At 34.2% G+C, this 16,659-nt stretch overlaps 1 non-coding gene across 1 annotated transcript; it reads left to right on the top strand.

Moving 5' to 3' along the window:
* The first annotated feature begins 599 nt into the window (after positions 1 to 599).
* On the top strand, positions 600 to 705 carry LOC116111514. The gene has a single exon (XR_004125083.1). It is a non-coding gene; the product is annotated as a small nucleolar RNA R71 (small nucleolar RNA).
* Positions 706 to 16,659: the final 15,954 nt, after the last annotated feature.

The raw sequence follows: 16,659 nt of genomic DNA, 5'->3' as shown, positions 1-16,659 counted from the left end.
TGGAAGCCTCTTGATTCTGAATTCTTGTCTTTGTAGTACTTAGGAACTTCGCCATCATCTCCTCTAAATTTGATTTCTTCTCTTGAGATTGAAAACCTAGCGGTGGAGGTTTCAATTGATTGTTGTTACTCCAAGAAAAATTTGGGTGATTCCTTTATCCCGGATTATCCGTTTCACTGTATGGATTGTTATTAGGCCTACAAAAATTTGAAACATAGTTAGCTTGATCAAGCATAGAATTAACAGCAAACATGTTACCTGACTGACACTCGTGGTTAGGGTGATCTTTGCCACAAAAATCACACATAGAAGCAACTATTGCAAGTTTTTGCATTTGAAGTCCGTCAATCTTCTTATTCAACGCCTGCATTTTTGCTGCCAAAGCTATGATAGCATTTATGTTATGAACACCCGATGTTCTTCTCATAGGCAATCTCTTTATCAGCCATTGATAAGAATTTGAAGCCATTTCCTCCAATAATTCATGAGCTTGTTCTGGTGTCTTCTTACCTAAAGTACCACCTAGAATAGCATTGATCATATTCCAAACTTCACTATTAAGACTATTATAAAACGTCTGGACTTGTAGCTAAACTGATAATTCATGGTGGGGACATCTCCAGAGCATGTCCTTGAACCTTTCCCATGCTTCATATAATGACTCTGTATCCACTTGCACAAACATAGTAATATCATTACACAATTGTGCAGTCTTTGCTGGAGTACCTACTCAAGAATTTTTGTGTCATCTTGTAACGCCCCACTTGAGGTACGTAGCTAATGTTTCTTTTTTTGCTCTTTTTTTTTTTTTTTTTTTTTTTTTTTTTTGTTGATTTGGTTTATAGTATTATTGTTTGGTTGACCTTGGTTTGAGTGGTATTTGAATACTTGCCTTGAAATTGGTTGAAATAGAATAAGTTCAGTGTTCCAAGCTTCACCGGGGCGAAGAATAATCTTCGCCGCGACAAAGAGGTGTTGAAGCCACGGGAAACTGCTGGACAGTTTCGCCGCGCGATAGAATCTTCTTCCGCTGCGGTGACGGGCCATAAAATGTTTTTAAGTTTTAGATATTTTCTTCCCTAAGGGCAATTTGACCATTCTACCCTAATTAGTAGAAAAGTGGGGAGTAAAATGAAAGGAATTTTCATGGAGAATATGTTGATATGGGGGTGGGTTTGTAATAATCAAAGGATATAGTGAATTCCCAAGGAAGAGTAAGGGCAAAATGGGAATGCTTGTGCATAAATTTCATTAAAAGAATTAAGTCATTGCAAACCCTTCATTCTTCTTCTCCATCGCCACTCTCCTTTCTTACTTCCTCTCATTTTCTTTTTCATTTATTCAAGGATTTTTAGAGGGCTTTTGGAGTTGTTTTGGGGTAAAATCAATCTAAGGCATCCTAAGGTAAGGATTCTTGCTTTGGATGTGAAGCTTTGTGATTTTTTATGTAATTTGAATATTGAGGTCTTTTGGTTCATTGTTTAAGAGTAGAGAAAAGAGTCAAGCAAACCAAGAGAAAGGAAGAGCTAGTGAGATCTCTCCATAACAAGGTAAGTAATCCCAACCCAAGTTGAGATTTGAGAATTTTCTTGATTAGGGTTTTAATAACAATTATGTTTGTATGTTATATAAATGTTATATGCTATGTTATTTGTTTTAAATGGAGATATTATTTCTTGTGGTTGTTCATACACTCAATTGTGAGAAGTGAGATATGGGTTGGAAATGTAGTTTAAGATGGAATTGAAGGATATTGAGAAATCCTTTTGGAAGGTTATTTTATGGCAGGAATTATGGCTCTGGGAGGGAGTTTTCCCCCATTTTGGATGGTTAGAGGAGACATAGAATTATTGTTTATAGTAGAGTTTTGTTATGCACTTGAGTTGTTTGATGAAATGCCTAATAGAGGTTTGAGTATGAGTAGTGAACCTTAATTCTTGCAACATTGCATGTTGACATTTCATAAGTGCATTAGTGGAGATGAACCATCCATAGGCATTAATTGTGCATTGAGAAGTGACTTAAGAAAGAGTAGGAAACTTTGTGTATGCACTTACTCTATGAGTAGAGAACTTTGTGGATGCAACTACTCTAAGGGTAGAGAGAATGAGAAGTGCTAGAGTAGAGTGAATGAGAAGAGCATGAGAAAAGAGTTGATGCTTCGTGATCGTCACCCAATAGTTATTAGAAACGGGTTGATGCTTTGTGATCGTCACCCGATAGTTATTAGAAACGGGTTGATGCTTCGTGATCGTCACCCGATATTTATTAGAAACGGGTTGATGCTTCGTGATCGTCACTCGATAGTTATTAGAAACGGGTTGATGCTTTGTGATCGTCACCCGATTAGTTATTAGAAACGGATTGATGCTTTGTGATTGTCACCCGAAAGTCATGAGGAACGGGTAGGTGCTTTGTGGTCTCCACCTGATAGTTACGAAAACCGGGTAGGTGCTTCGTGATCCCTACTCGGTAGTCACTAAGAGCGGGTTGGTGCTGTGTGAACTCCACCCGACAGTCATGAAGAGTGAGATGGTGCTATGTGAATGCCATCCGGCCGTACCTCTGGTAAGATGAGGCCATGACGTTTAGTAGAAAATAACAGAAAGTGTGAGGAAAGAATTAAGAGAAATACATACGGGAATAGACAGATAGAGGGTTTACTTACTAAGCATTATTTTGTGCTCACCCCGTTATTTTCCTTTGTGGATGCAGGATCTAGGTGATGATGCAGTCGGAGGGGCGTTGGCAAGCGAGGAGCAATAGCTACACTGTTTCCTCTGTTTTTTGTCTTTTAAATGGCATTTTGTAAATAATGCTCTTTGTGTATAAAAGACTTATTACATGTAATAAATAGAAAAGTTTTGGGCCCATTTTCTATTATTGTTATGCATGCATTGTACTAGTTTATAGCAGTTGTTACACATCTGCTCCTAGGCTGCAATCAAGCCTGCTGGTAATGAGGTCAACCAACTCTAAGCTTTGTCTCTTAATGAAAAAGGGAACAACTTTAGTCTTATAGCTTCATCGAAAACCCCATTGTGCTTAAAAGTATCAAAAATCTCCAGGAAATTTGCAATATGTAAATTGGGATCCTCATGTGCCAAACCACCAAACAGCACTAACTGTTGAATCATCTGGGTGATTGCTAGCTTTATCTCAAAGGTGTTAGCGTTGATCACTGGTCTTTGAATTCTCGATGTTGCTCCATTTAGAGATGGGCTAAAGTACTCGTTCAATGTACGAGTTCCTAGTGGTGTTCCATTATTTGGGTGATCGTGATCACCCATGATCTGCCTTTTGATTGCTCTCTTTCTTGCATGAAAAGTGCGATCTATCTCATAATGAAATTCTAGTAAAATCTTTCTAGAAGCTCTAGTCATACACTAGTAGAAACACCTATTGGTTTCCAATGAAAACAAACAAAATAAAAAAATCTCAAAGTAACAGGTAATCTAAAAATAATCACAAACAATCTGATGATCCCTGGCAACGGCGCCAAAAACTTGATGTGACTAAATCAACCGTAGCAAGTGCACTAGTCGTGTTCAAGTAATAAAGTGATGAGTTTGAGTATCGTCCCACGGAGATCAAAGCAAATATTCGTAATTACCTAAAACTACCTACACGTTATTTGAGAAAACGAAATTTTATAGTGTAAAACTAACAAATTAAAACTAACTAAATTAAACAAATAAACAATGTAAAGAACTTTGCAATATTAATGAAATTATAGTACAGATTTCCCCTTAGTTGTGCTTGACAACTACTCTTAATACCCGTTTGTGCTATGAATTGGTAGGATTCTTCTAAGGCCAATTATCCTTATTCAGGCATAATATTCAACTTAATACAGATCCCTATTCAGTTTCTCTGAAATTAAGAAGCATAAGTTCATCAATCCTTTACAAGTAATTCATTCGCCCTATTCGGTTATGAATTAGGTGGACCACAAATTAATCGTAGAATCTCTATTTGATTACTTCCAGTTTTAATACGTTGTGCAATGCTACTCCAATAAAACAATTATGAATATGAATTAAGCAATAAACCCTAACTTCTCTATTCGAAACATCATCAAGGTAATTGAATCAATCCAACATTCATAAAGCATTAAACCTAAACTCTTGCACAAATTCATAAACATAAATCTAGTATTAAGAATAAAAATTGTTCAAAACATAATTAGGGTTCCATCCTCCCATAACAAAAGAGATTTACTCCATCCTAAGAACAAAGAAATAAACATAGAAGAAATAAAACATATTCAACCTTGAAAATAAACAAAAATCAAACTCTTAAATCTGATCTTCAGTCTTCAAGCACCAAGAATGCTTCTTCTCCTCTCCAAAATATGCAAAATTCATTCCCTGAAAATTAATCTCAATTATACTTAAATACCCAAAAGAGTCCTAAGTGAAAAAGGAAAGAAAAACTGACAAAAATGCCCTAATAGATTCCGCCACAGTCGTGGCCATGGCCAAATTTAAGTCACCATAGCCTAGGCCATGGTGCTTTCTGGTCTCTTTGTTTTATCTTTGTTACACCACCATGGCCATGGTGAACCACCAAGGCATGGCCGTGGCCTTTAAAAATTTCAAGTAGTCTCAATTTCTTCAAGCTTTAAGTCCCAATTTCATTCTAATGCTTCAATCTACTCAATCTAAGCCTGAAAACACACAAAAACTATCCAAATCAATAGCTGACCATTCAAATCTCAAGCTAAATAAAAACTAACATCAAAACAAAGTAAACAAATGAGAACTTAGCTAAACTAACATAAAAACAGCCCTAAAAACACTCAAATTATGCAACTTATCACTATCATACAAGGGAATTTTGTGAAATAATATTTGGTAAGGGGAGTTGTTATTGAGAACACTAGTAGGCCTGTTTCTACAATGTGTCTATGCTTTCGTTCACTTCTACCATTTTGTTGGTGTACATATACACAAGAATATCTGAATTTGATGCTTGTGTCATTAAGATAAAGAATGAAAGCTTTGTACTCTCCTCCTTGATTAGATTGCAAGCACTTCAGCTTGTATCCAAATTGTCTTTCAGCAAAATGGTGAAATTTTACAAAATTGATTTGACCTTGACTTTGGTTTTTAAAGAAAACAACCATGTAAACCTACTAAAATCATCCATAAATTGTACATAATACCTAAAACCTTCTATTGAAGGAAAAGGGACAGGACCCCACACATCACTATGAACTAATTCAAGTGGGGCAGTGGATTGTGATTGTGATGGAGGAAAACTAGTGTGATGTAACTTTCCTAAATGGTAGGCATCACAAAATGAGAGGGTATGACTATTTTCCTGACTTTCCTGATGATTTGAACCTAAAGTAGACTTTAGTTGTGATAAAATTTTACTCAAACCTGAGGAGTGAGGATGGCCTAATCGCTTGTGCCAAGTTATGTGATCATTGTAATGTTTATTTAAAGTAAAACAATGAATACCAAAAGAGGAATAAGTACAATCATCATGCGGAGTTGTAGAGAAACTATCAACACTAGAAGAGTCAATCAAACTGTTACTATGTAAAGCATTACTTTGCAAGGCATTATTTTGCACATCAGAAGCAGTAAACCCAATATCAACATTAGAAGAGTCACACAAACAGCTTGTATTGTTGTGTAAAACATTACATTGCAAATTAGAGGCAGTGGAACCAATATCAACACAAGAAAAGTCAAGTGAACAATTTTTATTGTAGCATAAACAGTACATTGCAAATCAAAAGTAGATTCAGAGTTTGTTTTATTTACTACAAAATTAGACATGAAACTAGATGTAGATGGAGACTTTGACTCAGACTGACTAACATGTGGACAACTTTCTGATTTAGATGAAGTGTTTGTTCATTGTAAATCTGAATTAACTAAAAACATGGAACCTTTGGAACATTGTGATGGTAAAGTATTGCTAGTCATACAAGTGGAATCAAAGGCAGGACTTTTGGACACAGGCTTTGCAGTAGCAAGAAAGGTTTCTTGTGAGCAATGTGTGGGGTGATAAGTGTGAAATGGAGGAATTGGATTGTGCAGATGGGATGTTGAGTTGGTACAGTCCTCCTTTAAGGTTCCACTGCAACAACATTGCCCTTGCAAACTTGTCCTTAACAACACAATAGTTAGCATCAAATTCAACAATAACATTATTATCTTTAGTGAATTTGGAAATGCTAAGAAGATTTTTTGTAATTTTAGGAACACAAAGGATGTTTTTAAGGTTTAAACATTTGGAATGTAAAGTACTTGGCAAAAAGGAATGTCCAGTATGTGAAATAGCAAGATACTCACCATTGCCAACTTGAAGCTTTTCTGCACCATCAAAAACTTTACTAATATTCAACTGGCTCAGGTCAGAGGCAACATGATCCATTGTGCCAGAATCCATATACCATATAGGATCGATTGGAGAATAAGTAGTAGCAAGAGTAGTTGGATTAGTCTGCTTAGTAGTATGTGTTGAAGAACTGATATAGTGTCTAGGAACAAAGGTAGGATTGGACTGATCACCATGTCTTGAGTTAATTGCAGCAAAGTTTGCTTGATTGGTTGACAATTGCTAGCTGGGAACACTAAAACTTGGAAAGTGATTGAAATTATGGTGTAAAGGTTCAAACTGAGAATGGTAGGGCTGTTGTGGTACTCCATAATTTTGTTGATTCATAGAACCTACTGGGGGATTGGAAACCATTTGTGACCCGGCATGGGCAAGTTGTTGAGTATCGGTGTGAAAGGTGTTGGTAGGTTGTTGAGGTATTTGATTATTTTTGCAGGAATTCTGGTAATGTTGAGAGTGGTTCATAGGTGGTTGTAGACTGCCATTATAGGTAGAGTTATACCTATGATAGCACTGAACCGCAGAGTGTCAAGCTTTATTACAAACTTAGCAAATCAGTCTACCTCTTCCATTATTGTGTTCTCTTCCTCTACCATATCCTACCAAACCAGAGGGACCATATGACATTGAACTAAGAGGTCTAAGGCTGAAAGTATTAGCTCCATAGGTGACAAAGGATTGACTAGTTGGAGTGGTGTAAGTTTGAGGACAGTGAGAATTGCTAAGAAAATTAGGGAAGGTTCAACATTAGGAAAGTGTTCATGCATTGGTTTGGGGTTATTGGGATTAACCTGAGCAATTGGATTAGAAATAGTATAACCTCCAAAACTGTTATTCAGTGCAACATTTGTTGAGCTATTGTACAAATCCAATGAATTAAACTTTTCTAATCGTATCTCATATTTTTGAAGCAAGAATTGAGCTTCTTGCAAGGAGATGGAATCAATTTTTTATTCAAGTCTAGAGGTAAGGTTAACTACCACAACGTCATACTCAGGCCCCAATCCATCCAAGACAAATTGCAATAAATCCTCATCAGATATAACTGAACCATTAGCAACCAAACTTTTAGTAATCTTCTTCATTTTCTTAACATAATCACCTATAGTAAGTTTCCCTTTCTATGTTTTTTGAAGTAAGTTTTTGAGATGTAAAGCCCTGGCTTTTGAATCAGTGATAAACTCACTCTCTAAAGCAAACAAGATTTTAGTAGATAAACAACATTTTGAAGCTTAACTAAACATATATTCTAAAATGGAAGCTAACTAATGCTTGCAAATGCAACACCTAATTTTTCCTCACTAAATTCTAATGCAAAGTCATGTGGTAGCAAAGAGCAAGTAAGGGTCTTTCCCACAGAGGATTTGTGAACTTAATTAATTATCTACTTCTAATGGGGTTTGTCACAAATTATAAAAACTCAACAAAAACTAAAAAAAAAATTCAAAGCAAACAATGTAAATCAAACAACTAATAACGAAAGAGAAATCAACGAGAGAAATGAGATTGCAAGTTTATTCGCCACCACTAGACATGGATTACATATAATAAAAGCACTCTTTAACTTTCTACCCTCTTGATCACCTCAGCTCAGAAAATACTTAAGTTGATAAGTCCTATCTCTCCTTACTGACTCGTTGGACTAGACATGGTCATAACCAATTCCCTATTTATTAAATAACCTAGGACACGATCTCTAGATTCAAAGTAATAAAAGCATTAAGTTGCAAGAGACCTTCTGAATCAAGGCTAAACTCATATGGTCAATTTAGTTATCTTGAGTGATTACACCCCATGTATGTAGGCATACACTTTACCACTAGTTATTTAGGTTAAAAAAGCGATTATGTACTAAACAACCTAAATTGGCATCAATAGATTAATCCTAACGATTTAATTGGCCACTTAAACAATTAGAACAATCTAGTTAAACCCTATTTTCAAAGAGATAATCACATAACCAAGAGGGATCAAAAGATAAAAAGATGCAGATTTTATTAATCACAAGACATGTCTAGGGTTTTGAAATCACCCTCAATCACAAAAGAATTAGTTCTTTATGAATAAACATGAGAACATTATTGTATTATTCATAACAAATAATAATAAAAAAGAAGAAGAAAAACTTAGTGAAACTTGGTTGGATTAATGGAGTTGATGATTATCTCCTCCAATTCTTCTTCTCCAAGCCTTCTTTAATCTCCTTTTTTCTTGACTTCTTGAATATCTTTGTTCTCTCTTTTTTATCTCTCAAGAATCCCCCAAAATAATGCTAAAAGACCTCTATTTATATCCCACAGGGTTTAGGGTTTTGTTTTCCTTAATTATATTTAGTTTAGGACTCTTAAACCCTATTTTCATCAAAAATGGAAGAAAATTTTTCAGCTGTCGTGACTGTGCCCTGGCACTGTGCTATAGCATGGTTGATTCTAGTCTCTCCTGACCTTGCATCATTCTTTAGCACTCTAGAGATGGTGATTTTTTATTATAATAACGATGAAATCTGGAAAAGTGTCAAACATATGAAATTTAGCCCTTTAAATCAGATTTCCAACGGTTCAAGAATCATTTCGATATAATATCCATAGCTCAAGTTATTGTTGAAACACCAAGGTGTGTCAAAACTAGAGAGTTTTCCAGGATTTTCACTTCAACTTCAAATCACCATAACTTCTTCAATTCACCTCTGATTCTTGATCCGTTTGTTTATAGTCATCAAAAATTATCTCGCCAACATCATCTCTCATCCGAATATTAATTTTTAAGCTTTATTCCCTAAAAACCTAACAAAAAAAACCCATGGTCCCGAAAAGTGTATTTATGAAACAATTATGTTAATTTATGCAAATTAATCCTAGTTTCCCGCAAGCGATACCTATAAACCACTAAGTATAAGTTTATTTTCAAGCACTTATCACTAACAACCAACTTACTAAACTCTTATCTATTTTCTTCCATAGATTTTATGTTAGATTAATTTGTTCACCAATTAACTCACTACTTGCCCTAGTTTCACTTCTGTTTTCACTTTGTTCATTTTCAATTACAAGATTACAGAGTATAAGAGACAAAGGACAAGGAGATATACCTTGTAGATGATCTTCCAATTCATGCAAGCCAACCATGAATAGAACTTAAGAGCTCCAAAATTTGTAGTTATACCTTGTTAGCTTTAGATTTATGACTTGTAGACCTGAAGCTAGAATAGAGACAGTGCGATTTGATGATTCACGAAGCATTTCTTCTATGTTGTTAAGCGATTGAAGAAGGGTAGAATCTTTAGCCATTGACGTAAGTCAGGGCCCTGATACCATGTGAAATAAGATGAAGAATCAAGAATTTGAGAGAAAAAGAACAAAGAGAGGAAACATAACTATTCTTTCTCTATATTACTTTTTGTGTTGAATTACATTTAGCTCAAAGCTTCTAGACTTATATACAATTTCATAAACTGAACTAACCACTATAACTGACTAAATAAAACTAAACCATTTACATGACGCAGAACACACCTTCCATCTTTCATTCATTGACTTTTGACCCATTGACTTTACATGTCAACAAGTAGAAAGTAAACATATAATAAAAATACAAAAAAATCACTATTGAAGTTGTATCTAAACATATGATGTGAGTGATTAGTTTGACATTATAAACTACTGTAGTAAGATATAAGAAAAACAATATTACTTCATGTCTTTAAAGAAAAAAAAAGACTCAATCTAAACCAATTAGGTACAAAATTTAAAACAATTCAATCTAAACTAACAAACATTTAATTATCAAAGTTATTTAAATGCGTCTCAATATAATTCATCATCAATGAAATAGAATCATAATTTCATATCTCAAATATAGAAAAACAATATTGCTTTAGACACAAAAAAAAAAAAAAAAAAGATATTTGATCTAAATACAAAGAACCTAAAATTAACATTACTAGACAATCTTATTGAAATTTAGACAATTATCTCAATCTAATAACTTCATATCGCAAATATAAGTAAATCAAATATTATTTTATATCTAAGAAAGAAAAAAAAAAAAACCTTGATCAATTATATAACAAACGTAAAACATTACTAAAGCATTATTGAAATTTAGAAGATTACCCTTAAGAATCCAACCTATTTGATCTTTTGGAAAGAAAAAAAAAATGAAACCCAAAAATCCAAATTGAATTTTATTTGAAATATTTTTTTTAAGTTAGAAAGAGAGAGAGAGAGAGAGAGAATAAATGCAAAAGATTAAAAAATATATATATGCAGAAAGTAAAAGTTAAAAGAAAACTGAAAGAAAATTGAAGAGAGGTATTTAGACTTTTAGAATATGTTGGGTTACATTGCAATTAAGTATAATCTTATAGGGTATTTTGTAATAGTATTGAAAAAAATTTCAAAATCCAGGCCGAGCTGGGCTACATAGTTTCGCCCATGCACTTACGTAAGTCCTTAAATGTTTTAAAATGAATAAAGATCGGTTGGCAAACACTTCTCACAAACATTGACGTAGCAGTTCGCAATTGGTCATTTCGCATTTGGTCAAGCGGGACCCATAGCGAGCTAACCAATTATGAGCTAACACATTGTGTTTGTGAGAGAAAGTTAGTGGGAAGGGTTTGTGAGAGTAGTATTACTGTTTTAAAATTTTATGAAAAGATTTTATATATGAGGATTAAAAGATTTTTCAATGATTTTCTAAAGTTGAAACTAGTGGATTAAAAGTGTTTGGATGGAAAAAAAAAAAAGTTCATAGTGAATTGTAGAATACACCAGTAATTTATATAAAAAATAAATAAATAAAACGGTAATTGATAATCCATGGATTATACTGTTTTTCTTGTTTATTTGGTAGGATTGTCAGATACTTTTCTTTGAATTTGGGCCTAAATTGCTACTTAATTCGTTTATTTCATGTTTCAGGTCTAAAACGCATTTTCGGATCAAAACGAAGCAAAAACAAGGTCAATCAATTCAAACTCAAGAGTTTTTTGAGTTCAAAGATGTTCGGAGGTTGATTGGAAGCACCCTTGAAGCTCAATGTAATGAGAAGAAAAGAGAAAAGAGAAAATCGAAGATTCAAGTGTTGGAGCATGCAAGGGTAGTTTCGTAAATTCAAACAAATGAAGATAGAGTTTCCCCCCGGCGAAAAGCTTTTTCGCCGTAGCATGAAACTCTCGGGTGAAATATGCATCTTTGCATTTTGTCGCAATGCTGTGGCAAAAATCAAGTTCGTTGCGGTGAAATCTGGAAAAATTTGTTTTTAAAAACGATGCATTTTCCCGTTTTAGTCTTGAGTCCTAGGGTTAGTGGGCACTATAAAAAGAAAAATTTATCCATTTTTAGAGGTGTGGACGTTCTTAGGAAACGGGAAGTGGAGAAGGAGATTTGAAGAATTTGGGTCTCCAAATTAGGGAAGATTTTGTTTCTCTTTCAATTTCTAACATGTTATACTAAAAATGTAATATATTGTACAGTTAGTAATTCTTTGAGAAATATATGATAAAATCCACTAAATAACTTTTATAAACATATATACATAACGTAAAATCCGAAAATTCTAATTTTAATTCATATAAATATATACACAAAATACTGATATACTTTAGTAAGCACAAGGTAAACTTGAACAGTGCCACCAAACTCTTCCGCTTCTTGACGTCCCACCTGGTCGTAATCATCTAGTACCTGCAAAACAGTAAAATAATAGAGTGAGCACTAATTGCTCAGTAAGTAAACCAAACTGCACTACTGTGTTTCCTTCGTTACTCATGTTCTGATTTTCCTTTTCTCACTTTATTCTTTGATAATATTCTTCATTCTTTTCTAATATTCTGAATTCTTTTCTGATATTCTGATTTACTACTTATCAACGTGCAAAGACAATGAATAAAACTGTACATCGTCGAGCACATAAGAAATATTGAATCACGTAAGTAGCATAATACATATGCAGAATAATAAACTTTCCTGAGAAAAGAAGTTTCTTTTCTTTTCTGTTTTCTGTCTCTTATGTTGTATCTCTTTCTTTTCTTTACTCATTATTTACAGTTTATGTTATGTTTTTCTTTACTTCAAGTATGAACTAACTCACTTTTGGGTTAGGGTTTTGATGCAACTTGGATTACAATGGTTTAGTCTATAAATTGATGTTGTTTTTTAGTTCTATTGCTTGGATTATGTGTTTAATCTTATACTTAATGCAATTGGATGTTGGGTTTTTGATTCAATTGAATGTTGAGCATGATGAGACTGAGAAGTGATTTTTGTGTTAGCTTCTTCTTAGAGTAAACACCATAGATTAAGCGAACGCTAGAGATAGGTTCAGCGATATATGAAATCTCTTTAGGATTCCACTTAACTTAATGGACTTTGAACTGTTAATCTTCATTTTATTGGGTGTGGAACGTTAATAGGGATAAGTAGGAGAATATAGCCTGAGAAGGTATATTCTACAAATTAGGGAGTCCGATTTATAATCCTTGCATGTGAACTTGAAACAACAGAAATTGTAGATTAAATTAGAGTATCCTAGTGAAGTTGAAATCCTAACCTCTCTTGCCTTGAATTGAATTTGTGTTAATTAGTTTACTTTTAATTTTAGTTGTTAAATTTTGTGATTTAAATTTCAGCTTTACTTTCTCCCGCAAATCCAAACATTTTTGTGTTCTTCAATTAGTTATAAAACTAGGAAAATTGGTACTTAGCACTCTATCCTCATGGGAACGATACTCTACTTATCACTTTATTACTTTTTACGACTAGTTGCTAACGGCCAATCTTGGTTTGTGTATTAGTGAGACGATTAATTGGTGTTAATCGCGACACTATACACTACCGGTATGACGAGGAGCCTATGGGTTACACACATAGAAGATAATTTAGGACTCAGGAAGTAAGAAGGGTGTTGTTGTCTTTTTAGGCGAAAATGTATTTTGGTAATTTCACAGTGCAATTAAATTTGCTGAGGTCGTAGCCTTTTATTTAATTTGTTAGAAAAATTAAATAAGTGAAATTACATTTAAATATGTGTTAGCATATATTTAAATAAATTATCATTATTGTTAAATGTTAATATATATATTAAATATATATTAATTGAGATAATGATGAATTAAAATAAATATCTAATTAGGAGTGTTTGGAAACATGGGGTGTTTGGGTTGGAGCCCAAGCCTATTCCGTATGGGAATAGGGCAATTAAAATATTACTATAAAAGAAATGTTTTAATTGTAAAATATGTGAATTCATTCAACTCATTTTCATTGTAAAAGAGAAAACACACAGCCCCTTTTTTCCTCTCTCCCACGCCAGACTTGGTTTTGATTGAAAATCAAAATACTCTTCATTTCTTCTTGTTTCTTAAGGCTAAAGAGGGATCTAGCAAATCCCTCCTTAGCTCCTTGCGATTGTCTTCATGTGAACTACGTCGGTTCGATCCTACACTTGGGTCAATAGCAAAACATGTTCAGAGACAAACTTGAAGGAGCCTCCAAACGTGCGTATGATTTCTTAAACTCTAGATTAATTTTCTGCATATTCTATTTTGATATAAACTGTAAATTTGTGCCTTGATCTTGGTTCTATGGAACAATCCATATTGTTTAAAGTTTTGTTTTCCGCTGCCTCAATGGATCGTTTCCTAACAGTGGTATCAGAGCCTAGGGTACCAGATTTTACAGTTTTATATGGATGGTTGATTATATGTATTTGATTGATAATATGTTGCCTTAAAGAATCTGCGTAAAATCTACCTTAAAAGTATGTTTTAAAAAATCAATTAATCGATTAATTTTAATTTGTTGATGATCTACAAGTTTGGTATATTGTGTGATGGATTTTTGTTGAAATCAATGCGTATGATTGGTTGCAAAATCCGCTTGGTGTGTATTTGGTTACTATTTGAACTTATCTGGAGCTATAGATTAGTGCACGCTCGTCGCAACGATATAACCCATCGCCGCGGCGTGCGTGATTGGCTTTCACGCTGATTGAGTAATCAGCGCTCGCCGTGGCGATTGCACATTGAGCATGAACGTCAAGTTAACCAATGCACACTACAGCAATCTAACTCATTGCCACAACAAGCGCACTTCCTAGTGCGCAGGGGCCAATTTATAAAGTTTCAAAACTTTTAGACCAAATTCAAATCTACAAATTGTGAGAGGGTAATTAATAATTAACCCACCAATTTCAAAAATTGATTGTTTTTGAACTGTACGCTATGTTCTTGTTTGTATATTGCATGGTGTGTGGTACATGAGCCTTAGACCTATGGTGAATGTTTTAAAATTTTTTGGGTATGTATGGTTGTAAATTTATTAAATAGGGCCTGCGAGTCCTGCCTTTCTCCTCTTCTCAATGCACATTCTCTTCTCATCTCATTCCCCTCGAATGTAAATCAAGGTTTCTAAATTTATTGATGTAAAGAATTTTTATAATTATTTTTATTGTAAATTTAGAATGATGTTTGTGTAATGTACTTAAAGACGGAGCAAAGGACGAGGCAACCATACTTGAAGACTCAAGATATTTATTACAGGACCCCTAGGTCCTTTAGGCTCGAGGAAATCAGTTTTAGTTGGGCCATGTACCGGCACATTTTAATATTGTGTTTAGAATGCATGCTAAGGTTGAATGTTGAATAACATGCCAAACAATGTCATTCTAACAAAGATAATAATCTGGTGAGACATTAAACAACAAACCCTCAATTAAAGTATATTAAGTCACGTAAGCCTTCCATCACCATGGTTTTAATCAAACCACTATTTGTCGAAACCTTGTTCACCAAAGCGAAGGGTACACTTCTACCAGTGGAAGGTTAAAATGCATTGGAGTTTTCCTTAATGATGATGGGTCGACTTAAAATGACGGTTTTGCTTGTTCGCCAAAGCGAAGGTTGATAAACACGTCATAGGCATAGTAGAGTAGTACACATATTGTGTGTACGTGGTGACATGTAGTGTCCACTCTACTGATACTAAGAATCACACTTGAGGACAATGGTTGAAGTCATTGGAATGTGTGATTGGCTTGTTGGCTTTTTCACATTTGAGGTTAATAGTAGGAGCTATCAACTGGTGTGGATTAAGTTTGTTGGTGATGCGTGTTTCCTACAACATGCAATATGTAGCAAGTATACTAATCGCACAAGTAATATAATGATGAGTGAGTATCGTTCCCACAAGGATTGTGGTGTGCTGTCGTAGGCAACCAAGATTAATAACCTTTCTAACCTAACTACTAAACTGTAAATAGGGTAAGCAAGGGTCAATCCCACGAAAAGTGTCTAGCAAAATTTTCAATTATGTGAACAAGGCTGGGGGGTTTTGAGTAAAAACAGAAAACAATCTCAAGAAAAACAAAAACAATTCAAATCGAAAATCAATCAAAATAATGAAACTTGGTCTTCGTCAACATCCACCATCAGAATCTTACAACTGATCATTGATGCAAAAGTAAATCAATTCTTACTTTGAATATTCACCGTTGGAACCATTTTCCTATCTCTCCTTAATTGTAATTAATTAGGAAACAAGCGATCTTAATTAATCTTACCATTAAACAACCCTAGACAAGTGCTAAAGATTTAATCTAATGGCAGCCTTAAGAATTAGAGAAATCAATGAAGCTAAACAACACAAACACAAGCGGTTGTATTTAATTTAGTTGAATGTTCCTCTTAAGATTACTAATTCCTGACGCAGCAAATTATTAACCCTAATTGCTTCACAAGTTAGAGGGATCAAACAATTACGGATTTGATATCAAACTTAGCAGTAGATTGCAACAAATAATCCACTAGTAGGCCTCCTAGTAATTAAATGCATCAATCATGAAGATATGCATAGAATAACATTCAATACTCAAACACGAAAATTGAATGTTAAAATAAAATAGATTAGACCTCACAGTTGGTTGATTCCGAGGTCTCCGTTTCCTTCGACCAAGTTACAAAAGTTTAACCGCTCATGGCCATAAACAAAAACTCAAAAAGAAAGAAAAATTGCAGAGAAGGGAAGAGAGAGGCGTGGTCTGTCCCAAAACCTAATCTGATCCCCTTAACAAAAATCCAGTTCAAGTATTTGAATCCCACTCAATCTCCTAAAAGAAATATTCTAATATCCTAAAATAACATTAATCCTAATTTAATTCTAATTACTTGACAATAAGATAAAGTCCTAAAATAAAATAGGAAAGTGGTGATTCTGAGCTGATAACTTGCATGCCACATGTCTCCAATAATAAATTGCCCAATTGATTTGCATGACAAGGCAGAATGTTCCAGGACGTCCAGTG

The sequence above is a fragment of the Pistacia vera genome, unplaced genomic scaffold (genome assembly GCF_008641045.1).
Source record: "Pistacia vera cultivar Batoury unplaced genomic scaffold, PisVer_v2 Contig640, whole genome shotgun sequence".
In the NCBI taxonomy this organism is placed as follows: Eukaryota; Viridiplantae; Streptophyta; class Magnoliopsida; order Sapindales; family Anacardiaceae; genus Pistacia; species Pistacia vera.
This window is presented reverse-complemented; position numbering and strand designations above follow the sequence as displayed.